Source organism: Phyllostomus hastatus, unplaced genomic scaffold (assembly GCF_019186645.2).
Source record: "Phyllostomus hastatus isolate PE091 unplaced genomic scaffold, TTU_PhHast_1.1 phas_contig_2, whole genome shotgun sequence".
Lineage (NCBI taxonomy): Eukaryota > Metazoa > Chordata > Mammalia > Chiroptera > Phyllostomidae > Phyllostomus > Phyllostomus hastatus.
The window spans coordinates 694,849-713,172 of record NW_025333718.1 but is presented as its reverse complement, the minus strand read 5'-3'; positions in this window follow the sequence as shown (position 1 = coordinate 713,172).

Genomic DNA, 18,324 nt, shown 5'->3' with positions numbered 1-18,324 from the left:
GAGGCAAGTTACCAATTAAGGATTGTAATAACAGTCTGTGTATGTGTGTTTGATATAGGGGGTCTGGGCAGTGATAAGCAAGATAGAGAGGAAAAGATAGCATTGAGGATAATCTAGGAGTTGATGATTGGTTAAATAAGTGGGGAAAAGAGAAATCAAAGTATAATTGATGTCTTTAGCAAGAGTGCCTGGGGGGACAGTAGTGTCACCCTTCATGAAGGAGAATAATGTCTTCTGTCCTTTTTATTGCACACAGGGTTCTCAAAATTGTTTAGCATCTGTCAGTGTTTTGTGCAGAACACAATGAAATATTGATATTTGTACTTTGGAAATGAAATATATAATTTTATGATAAATCAAGCACCACTTTATATTAATTTCCTGCATAAGCAAATTATAACAGGTACTTTGAATAAAGGTAAAAATTTGAGGGGAAATAGTTAAAATTAGAAAATATATCCATTTTTCCTCCTGAAGTTCAGAAAAGTCCTTAAACTATTTGAGCTGCAGAAAAACTTGATATAACTTGCCAGGATTCTGTGGGAGCACAATTGGGAAACTTCACCTTGTATGATGAATTAGGGCCTTCCCAGGTGGTATTTTCAGAGTTATATAGGAATTCCAGTTCTACACACAAATGGCAGAAAAAGAGGTGATGGGAGAGAGAGGGAGTAGCACTACCAGTGTGGATTTTTGCTGCTAAAGCTGGCAGAGGGGGTATTGGTCTAATACTGAAGCTTCTGGTAACACCAATATTGGAAGCACTTTCAGAGTCAAGAGTTGAATGGTAGTCAAGAGTTGGTGATTAGAGTAGGATATTCAAATTAGCCTTCAAAATCAAGGGAGGAAAGACAAATAACCTATTTTTTTAAATGGGCAAAGGACTTAAACAGATATTTATTCAAAGAAAATAATCAAATAGTCAATAGGCACATAAAAAGATGTTCAACATCATTAGGGAAATGAAAGTCACAATAAGATAATACTCTATACCTGCTAGGATGGTAATAATCAAACAGATGGACAATAATACATGTTAACAAGAATGTGGAGAAATTAGAACCCTAATACATGGTGGATTGTAAAATGGTGCAGCCACTTTAGAAAACACTTGGAAATTTCTCAAAATGTTAAAACTTTGCAACCCAGCAATTTATATCCTAGAGAATTGAAAATATATATTCACACAAAATATTGTACATGAATGTTCATAGCAGCAGTATGTAAATAAGCAAAAACTGGAAGCAACTGAAATGTTCATCAACTCATGAATGGATAAATGAAGAGCAGTATATCCACACTCTGGAATATTATTTGGCAAAAAAAATGAATGAAATACTGATTTACACTACAACATGGATGAAACTTGAAAACGTTATACTAAGTGAAGGAAGCCATTCGCTAATGGCCATATATTGGGTAATTCCATTTATATGAAATGTCTCAAACAAACAAATCCCTGGGGCAGAAAAGAACTTTGTGGTTGCCAGGTGTTGGGGGGGGGGCAGAAAAAAGGAGAGTGACTGCTAGAGGGTGTGGGATTCTTTCTGGGGGTAATGAGTATATTCTGGAATTGTTTAGTGGTGATGGCTGCACAACCTTGGGAATATACTGAAAAGCACTCTAAAGGTGTGCATTTTATAATATGTGAATTATATGCCAATGAAGCTGAAGTTATTAATGACAAAATGGTTAAAAATGAAGTGAGGGCAAGAAAATGAAAGGAAGTGTAGAGCTAGGGTCATGGGGCAGGCAGAGGTGCATTTTTGGAACAAACAGTAAGGCCACCCTGATTGCACACCTGGCAGAGGTGCTATTGCACAGATTGTTTTAACGGCCTGTTAAGGACAGCTTGTAGAATGACTATGTTCAAAGGGCCACACATCTTTCCTTGTTTATTCATCAACAGCTACAAAAAGCCCTATATACATTATGGTGAAATACAGGGGTAGAGGAAGGCTTACAGTCAAGAAGACAACATAGGCAGACATGGCTCACCTTGTAGATGTGCTATTGCTCAGATTAAATAATGCTTTTAAATAATGCATGTAAGTGCATTTCAATACTCAATATTGCAATAAGTAATTAAATATTGGTCTGATTAAATAGTGACTAGTTAAGGATAGCTTGTTGAGAGGTTTGCTGTGTTCAAAGGTGAGATGTCTATACATAATTTTCCCATGCAACAACTGTTACAAAAGACCTGTAGACATTATAGTAAAATATATGAACATGAAGATAAAGATAAAATGCTCAAATATTCAAGAGCAAAGTGATCTCTCTCACACACACACACTAGTAACTAAGAAGCAAACTGACATCCAACATCCAGCTTCTGAACAGCAACACCAAAAGGAAAAGACAATGATACAATGTTTTAAAATTTTTAAGGAAAACGAGTTTAAGCCTAGAATTTTACATCCAATCATATTTTCATTAAAATGCAAAAACACAATAAAAAACATTTACAGAAGATATGCCACCACCCTGGCTGCTGTGGCTCAGTGAATTTTGTGTCATCCTGCAATCAGAAAGGTCATTGGTTCAATTCCCAGTCAGATCACATGCCTAGCTTGCAGGCTAGATCCTGGTTGGAGGCATGCAAGAGTCAACAGATTGATGTTTTTTTCACACATCGATGTTTCTGTCCCTCTCTTTCTTCCTTCCCCTCTCTCTGAAAATAAATAAAGTATTTTTTAAAAGACGACATGCTACCAATATTCACTTTGAATGCACTCTTTAAGGAAGAATTCAAATGAGACAAATTAATTCAGGATGGTACTTTATGAGATCTAGCAGTTCAGTATCTAGATATTTACCAAACTGATTTGGAAACATATATCTGTACAAAATCCTGTACAAAATGTTTCTAGCAGCTTTATTCAGAATCATCAAAAATTAGAAGCAACCAAGTGATCCTTTAATAGGTGAATGGGTAAACAAACTGTGTGTAGTATAGCCACAATGGATGAATGATATTATTCATTTGTGAGAGCGTATAGAACTTTATAGCATAGTGAGCTTTAGTGTGTATGCAAATTAAATAACAATTAGTTGCTTACTTCCAGTTGTACACTATGGAAAGAGGAAAATAGGGGCACCTTCACAGTGGAGAAACCTAACAAATTGTGCCTCACTACCTCTAAACCCAGTTTAATCATGAGAAAAGCAGCAAACCCATTTGAGGAATATTCAACAAAATAGTTGACCACTTCTCAAACCTGTGAAGGTCATAAAAATCAAGCCTGAGAAATAGTCACAGCTAGAGGAGCCTCTATATTTTAACAACAAAATATAATGTGGCAACCTGGATAGGTTCCTGGAATAGACAAAGGACATTAGTAAAAGCTAAGAAACTCTGAATGGAGAATGAACTTTAGTTAATAATAATATATCAATATTGATTCATTAATTGTGACAAACATACCATATTACATTAGGGAAAACTGGGTGTGGAGTATATGCAAACTTGTACCATCATTTCAACTGTTCTATAAATTTAAGACTTCTATAACTTTTTTAAAAACTTATTTAAAAATGAATTTTAGGTTTTAAAATAATATAAAAATTTACTTTTTTCTTTTTGTGTTCAGTTCTATGGATTTTAGCATATATACAAATTCATCAGCATATAAAACATAGAATAGCCCTGACCAGTGTGGCCCAGCAGATTGGGCATCATCCTACAGACCAAAAGGTCACCGGTTTGATTCCCAGTCAGGACACATGCTTATGTAATAGGCCAGATCCCTGGTTGGTGGCATACAAGAGACAATCCTCCTTCCCTGCCCCCCTCTCTAAAAATAAATAAATAAAATCTTGAAAAAATAGAACAGTTCATTACTTCTAAAAAGTCTCTCCTGCTATCCCTTCGTAGTCACAGCCTCATGCAACTCCAACCCCTGGTATCCATCAGTCTTCATCCACTGATCTCATCACTATAATACTGCCTTTTCAAAAATATATATGTGTGTGTGTGTGTATTCATACAGTATGTCACATTTTGAGTCTGGCTTCCTTTGCTCAACAATGTGCTTTGAGATTCATTCAGGTTGTTTGCATGTATTAATAATATTTTCCTTTTTTTACCATGTAGTATTTTATTGTATGTATATACCACAGTTTATCAATTCACCTGATGAAGGAGTTTGGAGTTGTTCCCAATTTGGGGCAATTATGAAGAGTGGCACTATAAAGATTTGGGTAAATATCTTTGTGTGAGCACTAGGCTTTGTATCTCTCTTGGATAAATACACAAGAGTGGAATGGCTGGATCATATGACAGGTATGTGTTTAAGTTTATAAAAAACTGCCAGACTATTTTCCAGAGCAGCTGTACTACTTTTGCAATACCCACTGCAGTATATAATAGTTATAGTTGCTCCACAGTCTCACCATCACCTTGGTATTCTCATTATTATTCCATTTTAGCCATTTGTACTTTATAATGTAATTATATATATATATATTTATCTAAAAACAATAAGTGGAATGGCTTTGTGTGTCTTTGTATTTCATATAAATGGAATAATGCTAAATATATTCTTTTAAGATGATTTATATTCTTTCAACATTGATTTTGAGATTTAGTGTTGATTTACATACACTTGTTTCATTCACTTAAATTGTTTACTTGTAGTTTACATACACTTGTTTCATTCACTTAAATTGTATAATGTGCTATTTTATAAATGTATCATCAAATGTTTATACAAGTCCCACGCAAATGGGCATTCAGATTGTTTCCTATTTATTGGTCTGAGAAACAGTGCTGAAATGAACATCTCATATATGTTGTCTTGTGCACAGTTGTGAAAAATTTTCTAGGACAGTAATTCTCAAACCTTTTTGTCTCAGGACTCCTTTTTATTCTTTTTTTAATCCTCACCCAAGGATATGTTTACTGATGTTCAATGAGAAAGAGAAATTGACTGAGAAACTCAGAGACAGAGAGAAATATTGATTTGTTGTTCCACTTACCAATGCATTCACTGGTTGCTTTTTGTATGTGTCCTGACTGGGGATCAAACCAGCAACCTTGGCATATTGAAGGTAGACAGTCCTAGTTCACAAAAGCATCTCCAGAGTCCAGCACAGTCTTGGCATACAGTAGGTGCTTGATAAATGTAAAAGTACACAGTACTTATTGTTTATAGAATTATTCAGGCATAATAACATTTTACCCTATATAGACTTACACCAATTCCATTGGTTGTGATTTCATATTATATGTTCATCTGCCTTACAAGAGTATATTTCAAGACAAGGATTATTTCTTATTCATATTTGAATTAATTCTTGCAGGTTAGCCTCTCAGAAAAGTTTTCTGGATATGTGAACTAACATTTATATATAAATGGACTTAGTCATCTCCCTCAAGGCCTCAAGAGTCCAAGGAGGGGTGACTCTCAGGGTCCATTCCAGGCAGACATTCCTTCTCTTTCCTGGGTCTATCCTTGTTGCCAACATGCTGCATGTGCCATGTTGGGTTACCTGCCCTGCCTGCATGGATATAGCATGCATTCAAGGACAGAGAGACAGCATTGCATTCCCTACTAACTCGGTGTCTCATCTTGAATGCACTTCTCATTGTGGTAGACAGAACAATGGCCCCATAGATGCCTATGTCAGAGGCAGAGAAGGAGATGTGATGGCAGAAGCAGAGGTGCAGAGGTCAGAGGAAGAGAACCATGAGCCAAGTAACATGGTGGCCTCCAGGAGCTGAAAAGTTCAGGGAAATATATTCTTCCCTACAGCCTCCAGAAGGGATGCAGCCCTCCCAATCCATTTTGGACCTCCAACTTCCAGAAGTATAATAAATTTGTGTTGTTTTATACCACTAACTTCTATGTTTTTAAGTTTTATGATAATTTATTAGAGCAGCAAAACAGATACACTCACATACCCAAAGACAGCATTTGCCTCCTTGTATGCATGCTTATGTATTGGCACTATAGCAATAGTGTGTTCATATGAATCAATAAACTGAAGTATTATAACTTCTAAACCATGTTTTTCAATTAATTCAGTTAATACAATTAACCTCCAAATATGGTTAATAAATGGCACTCATTACTCTTTCCTGGAGCTTAGAGGAGGAAGTTGGAAGGACAGCAAGGATTCTGGGAACTTGGATCTGTAGCTTCTACAGGCCAGAGAGGCTGTGTGTGTCACCACCAAACACCTGGCAGCAAATCAGATATCACAGCTGCAGCACTTGGCCTGGACACATTAGGCTAGTTTACCTGTCAGAGTTTGGATTCTAGCCTCTCCCTGATGCCAAAGATGAGATGCAGGAAGGGCCACAGATGTGGGCTCCAGGGTAAGCTGCAACAGCTGCTCACTACTAAGTGAATCAGGCTTGGGGAAGACCCAGCTTCATCCTCAGGGTCTGCCCCAGGAGCAGAGGGCCAGCAGTGCCACCTGAACATTCTGCTTGATTTCCCTCCAGAGAAGAGCCTGGGAAGTTCTGTCCCTGGAACCCACACAAATCTGCCTGATGACTGGACTCAGTGGGGAGAGGATTTTCCCAGCAGGCTAGGTGGAAGTTACCTTGTCAAATACCCCAATTCCAATTAAAGCCATTATGGAGGAATGAAGCCAAGGACAATTATTACCTTTTGTTAGGGCCCTTCCACTGGAAGTCTGGGCTTTAAGATACAGTGGGTCAGCCTAGGAGCAAACACTCCATGAGGCACTTCACTTACAATCATTCCTTAACTGATTGGGTTTGCCTGGGAACAATAACTTTCCTAGGATGGGAGACTCTGGGAAAACACAAGGCACGTTGCCATAAGTGGGCGACCTGACCTTTGAACCTCCACTCTGCTGTTTTGTGCAGCCTTCCAACTGAGCAGCCAAAGCACAGACCAGCTGGACTATTTTCCTGAGGAGCTATAGCTTGATTAATCACCAATTTATACCTAATTCTCTTAGATACAAGGCATTCTCCCCCTCCCCAAATTCCCCTGTAATGGCAACAGTTACTGTTTATTAAATGCTTACCACCAGGCACTTTGGAAATCACTCTCCATTTATTAGTTCTGTTAATGCTTTTTCTAATCCTAAGAAGTGAAAACTTTATTCTTTTTTGATAGATGACAAAACTTGGGCTGTGAAAGCTTAAGTAATTGCTCAAGGTCACAGTGAAAGTATGTGACAGAACCGGTGTGGTCTCAGATCTCTGACTGCAGACCAAGCACTTATAGCCACTTCACCATTCCACCTTTAAAGGACCTGACCCACAGAGCAGTCTTTGGAGGATGGAAATTTTGTCATCATGTAGCAATCACAATAGTGTGTGTATGTGTGTGCATGTAGCAGACGTGACCCTCTGCTGCTGTGGCCATTTTTTTGGAAAGTGGTCTTCCCTAGCCAGAGTTTCTGGGGACTGGAAAGATCAGCTGGGGGGTGGGGGGAGGTGCAGGGTGGCCCATTTCAGACCCCGAGGTGCTTCAGTGCTGTGATGCATGATAGTTTCAGAGCTGCACTACCAATCCTACATCAAACAGTGCAGCCCTCTTCCAATATCCACATCAGCAGCCCTGTGGCAGCTCAGGTCATCTCTGCTTGCAGTAAACATGACCTTTGTCTTCCCTGCCACAAATATGACATTAGCATTACTGCTGATCTGTAAACACAATTGTGTTCTCAATCTTCCGACTGAATTTTGTTACTGTGATCCTAACAGGCAGCAGGTCTCTGTTTATCTGTAAACAGCAGCCTCATTTCTCAGCAGAGAGGTTAGGGTGCTGTTTGTTGTTACTCCTTTACAGTAAGAGGAAAATGTGGCTTCCATACTGCCCCTCCCTCTCCTGCCTGCCTGAAATCATACCCCGCCGCCTTCAGTTTCTGTTTCTTTTGGTACACGCAAAGAGCCATAACCTAGACCAAAGGGAGAGGAATAAAACAGGTCTACCTCTGCCTATCACTTGGAATGAAACAAAAGTATCTGTGGTAATAGTTTAGATAATAAATATCCAGTGCTGCATGGACAGGCCACCACAATTCCCTGTGGAGAGAAAGGAACTAACATGAACACTCCAGGAAGTCTCAGCCTAGGGGCACAGCATCACAGAGTTCGGCTTTGGAAGGTCACTCACTCATTATGGGCTGCTTGGACTGAAGTGTGTGGCTTGAGAAACTTGTCTATTTCTGCCTGTTTGTCTTGAACCCACTTGAATAGTTTCTCTGCCTGTAAAACTCAAATTTTCTGTTAAAAAGGAGTTGATTTCCCCCACTAGAAGTTTGTATTTTAGCTAAAAGAATATGCTCTTTTAACAGAACACAGAAACAAGCTGGTGAATTGGTTTTTTAATAAAATTTCCAGAGTATTAATTAAGCTGTAAAATTTACAGTTATCGGATATAAATTTCAGCTTTCATTAATTTTAGCAATGGAAGGCAAAAAGCTAAATTGGCATCTCACCTTCCACAAAGCTAAGTTGTTGGAGACATTGTGATTAGAAAATGTATAAGGTTTCACAAGTGTTCTCTGATCTCCTCTACCTTTAGGAAAATGGAAAAGGAAATTATTTAGTCTGTTTGGATGAGAACAAAAAAGAAAAAAATACTTATGATTCAAAAAGTAAAACTAGAATTTTAAAATTTAAAAAAGTAAAAAAAGAATAAAATCTTGCCATTTGCAAGAACATGTACAAATCTAAAGGGCATTATGTGAAATGAAATAATCAGACAGAGAAAGACAAATACTGTATGATTTCATTTGTATGTGAAATCTAAAACACAAAACAAAAGAGAAAGAAACCCATAGATACAGAGAACAAGTTGATGGTTGCCAAAGGGGAGAGGGTAAGGGAATGGGCAAAAAGAAAAAAAAATTAAAAATTAAATAAAACACAAAAAGAGGCTAGAAAAAGCCTAGTACAGAGTAAGTGATGGATAAATTTCAGTTGTTGCTATAATCATGTGGGAAAAAAGCCCTAGATACATATAAGGATAAACAAACAAATAAACAAATAAGTCTATTGATAGGAATAATCATTCTAGTTAAAAAGAGAACTTGGATGCTTGTTTTTCTTCTACAGGAACTATCTTTTTAACATAGGATTGTTAAAATAATTTGATAAGGTTCTTAAAATAGTTCTTTTTGTGGAAATTTATTTATTTATTGAAAGTATGTTTATTATGATATTACAGTTGCTCCAATTTTTTCTTCCCTTTATACCCCTTCCCCCACCCCCTTAGTTCATATCCATGGGTTGTACATATAAGGTCTTTGGCTTCTCCATTTCCTATACTATTCTTAACTTCCCTCCATCTATTTTGTGCCAACTAATTATGCTTCTTATTTCCTGTACCTTTTCCCCCCATTCTCTTCCTCCCACTCCCCAGTGATAACCCTCCCTGTGATCTTCATTTCTGTGATTCTCTTCCTGTTCTAGTTGTTGCTTAGTTTTTTTGTTTTTTTAGGTTCAGTTGTTGAGAGCTGTAAGTTTGTTGTTATTTTACTGTTCATACTTTTTTATTTCTTTTTCTTAGGTAAGTCCCTTAACATTTCATATTATAAGGGCTTGGTGATTTTGAACTTGACCTTGTCTGGGAAACACTTTATCTGCCCTTCCATTCTAAATGAAAGCTTTGCTGGACAGAGTAATCTTGGATGTAGGTCCTTGCCTTTCATGACTTGAAATACTTCTTTCCAGCCCTTTCTTGCCTGTAAGGTTTCTTTTGAGAAATTAGCTGATAGTCATATGGGAACTCCTTTGTAGGTAAGTCTCTCTTTTCCTCTTGCTGCTTTTAAGATTCTCTCCTTATCTTTAATCTTGGGTAATGGAATTATGACGTGCCTTGGTGTGTTCCTCCTTGGGTTCAACTTCTTTGGGACTCTCTGGGCTTCCTGGACTTCCTGGAAGTCTATTTCCTTTGCCAAATTAGGGAAGTTCTCCTTCATTATTTGGTCAAATAAGTTTTCCATTTCTTGCTCTTCCTCTTTCTCTTCTCCTTCTGGCACCCCTATAATTTGGATGTTGGAGCATTTAAAGTTGTCCTGGATGTTCCTCAGCCTCTCCTCATTTTGGGGGGTTATTGTTTCTTCATTCTGTTATAATAGGATGTTTATTTCTTTCTTTTGTTCCAGATTGTTGATTTGAGTCCTGGCTTTCTTTCCTTCACTGTTAGTTCCCTTCATATTTTGCTTTATTTCACTTTGTATAGCTCTCATTTCTTCATTTTACAACCAAACTCAATCATTTCTGTGAGATCCTGATTACTAGTATTTTGAACTTTGCATCTGATAGGTTGGCTATCTCTTTATTGCTTAGTTCTATTCTTGGAGCTTTGATCTGTTCTTTCATTTGGGCCATTTTTCTTTTTCTTGGCACACCTGTTACATTGTAAGGGGCTGAGCCTTAGATATTCACCAGGCCAGGGAAACCCTGTTTGCTGCACTGTGGTACTGTCTGTGGGGATGGGTCAGAGTGGAAAAAATGCCACTTGCTTGCTTGTTCAGCTCTTATCCCACTCTCCATCACTTCCCTCCCTTCCTACAAGCAGATTGTGACTTTTCAGGTGCTGATTACCAGGTTTGTGGGGTTTTGTACATTCTAAGACCCTGTGAGCCTCTTTACCAGACTCTCCTGTGAGACAGAGAGTTTCGCCCACCACCACAATCTCCACAGGTTTTTACTGACAAAGGTTTTAAGTTTTTAGTTTCCCCACATTGAATCCCTAGATTTAGCAGTGTGTCTTACTTCCCAGTTGTTCCTCCTGGCTTATCCTCATTTGAATGTGGGATTGCCTGGTCAGCCAGCCCCATTTCACCTGCATGGTCTGTGACCTTGCCAGGCATCCTCTCTGCCCTGGCTGCTCTTCTCCACCCCTCCTACCAGTCTGGATGAATGTTTCTTTAACTCCTTGGTTGTAGGACTTCCATGCAGTTTGATTTTCTGGCAGTTCTGGTTGGTTTTTTATTTGTTTGTTTTAAAATTTGTTGTTATCCTTCTTTTGGTTGTGCAAAGAAGCAAAGCATTTCTCCATAGACCTCCATCATAGCCAGAACCTCTCAAAAATAGTTCTTTAAATTAAAAATAATATTTTGTTAAGGTGGAGAAATGAAACAATTTACTGTAAGAATAAATTCTTACATTTGTTGGAATCAACAAATATATGATGGGGTGAGCATATGTGTTTAATTGAACTAATGAAATTCATAAGATTAAAACAATAAATTTATAACAGCTCTGGAAAAGACATAGTGCCATCAACAGCTCAAAAATTTTAAGAGACTTGTGCAAATTAGAAAATAGATGTGATTAGGTTAGTGGAGAAAACACATTTGAAACAGCAGTTTCAGTGAAGGGTGTTCTTTAAAGAAGTCCACAGGGGAATTCCAGCTCTTAGTCTCAAAGTACAGAACCAGGTGGTCTGTTCAGTGATGATCGCTGGAGTAATTAGTTGAAGATCACCTGTGCAACTTCCTTCTGCTCAAGGCAGCTAATGGGGGCATCATCTGCAGATAATGTTCTGGGAATGGCTCCTAAAGGACATAAAGGACCTAGCAGTAGTGCTAGGAAAAGCAGAGCATAGCTGAGTAATTCTGCACATCTATAGTGGATGGAAAGAGACTGAAAGATAATCAGCTCTTCCCAGGAAGGAAATAACATCACCGTGTTCCTTGTGTAGACTAAAGCTGTTCTTTATTTGCCAATTGTGTGTTGAGAGTTCTTAGATGCTTGCCAGCATGCTGCTCCCCATGCACATTCTCTACTCAGCCTCCCCACTCAAGGATGAGGTCTGCTGGGGAACAAGATTTGAACAATGGCAGAGGAAATTATTCTAGCTACAAACACTTATCAAAAGTTATTCATTTAGAAACATAAACTATCAAGGATCACCACATACTTGATAAAAGCAACAATATGAAATATAAGAATCAAGATGAAGAAATATATATGAAATATAAGAATCAAGATGAAGATTGGTTGTTCTAACAACCAATCTTGAGGGAATAAATGTAGTACAGAAAATAAATGAAAAACATTCTTGGAAATTATAAGTGCAAGCACAATCTACAAAAATAGTAAAAGTTCAGAATAATTTCTACATCAATGATATAATGTTTATGGTTAAACCTCAAGTTTAGGTGTGGTCTCCCTCCCAAGAGCACACCTGCACATCTTTCTCTTCCTCTTCTTCTTCCCCCTCTTCTTTCCCCACAGGCTAAACTCTACAAGACTTTTAACCTGGGGAGGAAGGGGCAGTGGGAGCTTGTTCCAGGCTAACCTCCTGAATCTATCCCCAAGGCCCCCTTTTCTCTGACTCTCCAGTGAGCTGACAGCAGCTCTGCCTTAACTTAATTCTTTCTCATAATGTTTCTAGAGTCAAAGCAGCCCTAACTAGGCTTTCCTGTGGCTTCTTCTATCCTAAGTCCTTCATTGTTTCGTTGTCTCCAGCTTTAATAAACATACTCTCAAAAAAAGAAACTCCAAACTTAAAAACAAAAGCTGAGAATAAGAAGAATTAAAAGAAAATACTAATCTAAAGAAAAAAGTTTGCTTATAATAATATCAAAATATGATTTAAAACAAAAAGTATCAAGAGTAGAGATCATCACACCAGTAATATAAAACAATACATTTAATGCACATATATAAATGTTTATATCACAAATTGATAAAATTACAAAGAGAAATTGGCAAAGCCACTATTATTTTAGGAGGTTTCAATACATATCTCTCAGTAAACAGGTAAGACAGACAAAAGAAAAACCAACAATAATATAGAAGCTTTGAACAACATAATTGATTAACTTACACAAAAAATAAGAAAATTTATACCTATATATTAGAGAATAGACTTTTCCAAGCACAAATAGAACATTATAAAAATGCATCATGTTGTCATAAAGCAAGTCTCAGATTTGAAAGAATAGGTGTCATATAGACCATTGCTTTTCAAACTAATAGACACATAAATCACCCAGACATTTTAGTAAAATGGAGATCATAATTCAGGAAGGCTATACAATGAAAATTATAATTCAGGATTGTGCCAGGGATTCTGTTTTTTTTTTTAATCAAGCCCCAAGGTGATGCCTAATGCTATACTTGGTGAAGCAAGAGTTACAGACAATGTTTTCCAATGACAACTTTTTAGTCTGAGTTCCTCTAGAAGTGGACCCTAAGACAAGACTCAAGAGCCAATGGTTTACTTTGTTGGTGAAGAAAACATATGCCTCACAATCATGCTCTTAGGAGGCAAGGAAACTGAAATATCTTATACCCATTTCCATCATTCATTTGTTAAAGGATGTTCCCTATGAGGGAGTATTAAGAATTTTAAAGCAACTGTGATTACCTTTAATGAAGTAAGGCAAAATATTCTCACAGAAGAGGAGAAGACAGGAAATCTCAGCAGAAACATACAAAACATAAATGGAAATTCTAGAACTAAAATATACAATATCTATAATTTAAAGTTCACAATGGACTTAGCCAAATTGAGGAAGTGATAAATGAACTTAAAATAGGCCAACAGACATTCAATATGAAAAAAAACCCAAAAGACAGAGAAAGGTTGGAAAAAATAAATAGAGCCTTAGCTAATTGTTAGATAATATCAAATGGTTTAATAAATGTATAACTAGAGTACCAGGAGGAAAAAGACAAAAAATGCAGCATAAAAATATTTGAGGTAATCATAGCTAAAAATTTCCCAAATTTTATGAAGAACATAAAATTTCATATTAAGGATATTCAGTGAATGCTAGGCAGAATAAACATGAAAAAGGTAGTACAAAGACATTACAGTCAAACTGTTGAAAATCTAAGAAAAGCAAAAAAAAATGTCAAATTAGATACAATGAAATAGTGATGACAGTTGACCCATCATCAGAAACTATGAAGACCAGAAAAGAGTGAAAAATATCTTTAAAGTACTTAAAGAAAAAACAGCCAAACCATACTTCAAGAATAAAGGTAAAATATACACTTTTTCACTAGTAGACTATTACTACCCAAAAATAAATAAATAAATAAATAAGGACTTCAGGCCAAGATGGTAGTGTAGGCAGACATGGCTCACCTCTTTGCACAACCACATCAAAATTACAAGTAAAATATAGAACAACTGTCACTCAGAATTGTCAGAAATCGAATTGAATGGAAGCCTGACAACTGTGGAATTAAAGAAACCACATCCATCCAGATTCCGAAGAGGGACAGAGATGCAGATTGGGCTGGTCTCCACATCCACATGTAGTAGATAAAAATTTGGGAGGGATATCTGAGGAACAAGGAGTCCGAGGCCCACACCAGGATCCCTGACCAAGGGTTCCTATGCCAGGAAGATAAGTCCACATAATGTCTGGCTGCAAAACTGGCAGGTACTGAGACAATGGAAGAAACTTCTTAGGTCCCAAGCAGTTCATCCTAAAGAATACACACACAGACTTACTCAGACTCACTCATTCTGAGCTCCAGCACCAGGGTAGCATCTTAAAAGGCACCAGTGGCATACAAAGAGGAACTGAATTGTCTGGCATCAAGGTGGGAGCTGAGAGACAGCTTTCTCCCACACAAAAAAGTAGAAAGAGTCTGTTGTCCCCTTTCTGAACCCTCCCCCAATGAAGCCACAGAGCCAGAGGCAGGTGACATATCTGAGACTCTATCAAACTGGCTAACACAGTTTACCCTGCCCTGGAGATCCCCTGAGACTCCATTCCACCCAACTTACCTGCCCAGCCAAACTATTAACAGTGACTTTTCCCTATTAATGGCTGGTCTTGACTAATGCTTTATAACTTCTTAAATTCTCTCAAATAAGCAACAGTCAGCTTCACTGAGTCCCCAGAACCATACCTCTTGCTAAGTGGCTTAAGGCCTAGCACCAGCAGCAGCCAGCCTATATTCATAGCTTAGCTTTGCCTGGGAATCTGCAAGCCCAACACAGGTAGAATCCATGTCAGGTTGCTTTAAAGCTCAGGCAGGGTGGCCCTAGGCAGAACACAAGTGGGAGTTTACCTTGGCCTGTACCACCCAGGAAACCGTAGAACCTGCACACTCAGTGGATGGATACAGACCACATTAGAACACCACTACCCTGCCCTGGCACAGCTGATTCTCCACAGAAGTCAGAGTTTGATGGTCAGTGGTCACAGCCAGTTCTTATAGCTGACTGGCCTGGGTAAATCCCTCCCATTGACCTGCCAAAAGCAGTCAAGGCGTAACTACAAGAGGAGGGGGCACTCAGCCCGCAAGAAGGCTGCACCTTAAGTATGCACCTTGAGTGATAGGGGAGGCTGTGCCATTGAACCACATAGGACACCTACCACATTAGGCCACACTACCAATATAGGGAGTCATAGCAGCTCTACCTAATACATAGGAACAAACACAGGGAGGCTGCCAAAATGAGGAGACAAAGAAAAATGGCCCAGCCCTGGCTGGTGTGGCTCAGTGGATTGAGCCCTGGCCTGGGAACATGAGTGGGTGGCAAGCCAGGTCCCTAGTAGGGGGTGTGCAAGAGGCAACCACACATCGATGTTTCTCTCCCTCTCTTCCCCTCTGTCTAAAAATAAACAAACAAACAAATAAATAAATATCTTTTAACAAAAGAAAGTAGCCCAAATGAAATAACAGATTGAAATTCCTCCCCCCCCCCAAAAAAAGAACTAAACAAAATGGAGATAAGCAATCTATCAGATGCAAAGTCCAAAACTGTGGTCATAATGATGCTCAAGGAACTTAATGAGGACATCAACAGCATAAAAAAGATCCAGCTAGAAACAAAGTATACACTAATTAAAATAAAGAACAGAGCTTCCAGGCAAGATGGAGGTATAGGTAGATATGTTTCACAATCTCACACAATCAAAAGAAGGATAACAACCAACTTAAAAAAACAAATAAAAAACAGAACTGCCAGAAAATTGAACTGTATGGGAGTCTGACAACCAAGTAGTCAAAGAAGAAATGTTCATTCAGACTGGTAGGAGGGGCAGAGACAAGCAGCCAGGCAGGAGAGGAAATGCAGCAAGACAGTGGCTGGCAGACCAGGTGTTCCCACATTTGCTTGCAGATTGTTAGATCTGGGCAGGCAAAGGAGGAATGAAAATCAACAGGTGAGAAAATGGCACTGTGAGAAGCTGCCTACAGACCCTACCCAGGAAAACCAGATGAAGAGTAGGGTCTGGGGTCAGCCTATTCAACATAACAGGATGCAGCTTTCATCCAGCAACCAGCTATAGCCAATCAGACTCTAATAACCCAACTGCAGGTTTTTGCGCTTAAAAACCCTAATCTAAGAACAACTGAGTGAGTCCCAACCTCCTTTGGTTGGCTCCCCAGCCTCCCTTGGTTCACTCCACTTTCCCCCACAAGTCCCAACCTCCCTTGGTTGGCCCCACTTTCCTCTTAACCTCCCTCAGTTGGCTCCACTTTCCCTCTTATTCCCCATTAATAAACCCTGCTCTCCTTAGCTCTCTGCATCCATCTGGTTTCTTGAGTGACTCCAACCTAACACAGATAAATAGGGAGGAACTACTGGGAGTGAGACAGACCATGCAACCCAGGATTCCAGTGCCAGGAGAAAATAGTTTCAAAACCTTTGGCTGTAAAAACCTGTGGGTGTTGCAACAGCAGGAGAAACTGATAGTCTCACAAGAGAATCCATTGGAGGGGCCCATGGGGTCCTAGAAGGTACACAAACACAGCTAACCAGGAATCAGCACCAGCAGGGCACAATTCACTTGTTGGTACTGGGGGAAGTGACTGAAAGTGGGGTGAGAGATGAGAAAGTGTCATTGTTCCATCTTTTAATCCTCCTCACACATATATCCGCACAATGCAGCAAAGTGGGTTGCCCCACCCAGGAATATACCTAAGGCTCTGCCACTTAAAATGTAACAGGTATACCACACAAAGAAATATGGCCCAAATGAAAGAATAGATCAAAACTCCAGAAAAAGAACTAAAAGATAAGGAGATAGCCAACCTATCAGATGCAGAGTTCAAAACACTGACAATCAAGTTGCTCACAGAAATGATTGAGCACAGCCACAAAATAAAGAAGTGAAAGCTATACACAGTGAAATAAAGAAAAATATACAGGGAACCAACAGTGAAGGGAAGAAAATAAGAACTCACATCAACAATTTGGAACAAAGAAAGAAAGAAATATCCAATTGAAACAGAATGAAGAAACAAGAATTTGGAAAAATGAGGAGAGGCTCAGGAAACTCTGGGGCAACTTTAAATGTTCCAACAACCAAATCACAGAGTGCCAGAAGGAGAAGAAGAAAAGCAAGAACTTGATAACTTATTTGAAAAAGTAATGAAAGAAAACTTCTGCAATCTGGCAATGGAAATAGACTTCCAAGAAGTCCAGGAAGCTCAGAGTTACAAACAAATTGGACCTAAAGTGGAACACACCAAGAAACATCATAACTAAGCTACCTAAGATTAAAGATATGGAGCAACAAGAGGAAAGAAGAGTGTTACCTACAAAAGAGTTCCCATAAGACTATCAGATGATTTTTCAAAAGAAATCTCACAGGCAAGAAAGGACTGGAAAGGAGTACTCAAAGTCAGAAAAAGCAAGGACCTACACCCAGGATTACTCTATCCAGCAAAGCTGCCATTTAGAATGGAAGGGGCAATAAAGTCCTTCCCAGATAAGGTAAAGCTAAAGGAGTTCATCATCACCCAGATCTTGGTATATGAAATGTTAAAGGGACTTAGCTAAGAAAAAGAAAAAGATCAAAAACTATGATAGTTGTGAACAAACAAACTCACAACTATCAACAACTGAACCTGAAAACAAACTAAGCAAACAACTAGAACAAGAACAGAATCACAGAAATGGAGAACACATGGAGGGTAATCAACAGGAACAGGGAGGGGGAAAATGGGGTTAAGGTATAGGGAATAAGAAGCATAAATGGTAGGTACAAAATAGACAGGGGAGAGTTTAAGAATACTATAGGAAATGGACAAGCTTTAGAACTTATATGCATGACCCATGAATAATGGACATGAACTAAGTAGTGGGGGGAATGCTGGAGGGAAGGGGAGTACAGGGTGGAGGGGGATAAGGGGTGAAAAAATGGGACAACTGTAATAGCATAATCAATAAAATATTACTTTAAAAAATAAAGTATAGTTTATATGGAAACAACATTAGAGTGGATAAAGCTGAGAATAAAAATAAATGGTTTGGAACATAAAGAAGCAAAAAACAGCCAATTATAAAAACAAGAAGAAAAAAGAATCCAAAAAAAATGAGGATAGTGTAAGCAGCCTCTGGGACAACTTCAAGCAATCCAACATTCACATGATAGGGGTGCCAGAGGAGAAGAGAAAGAGCA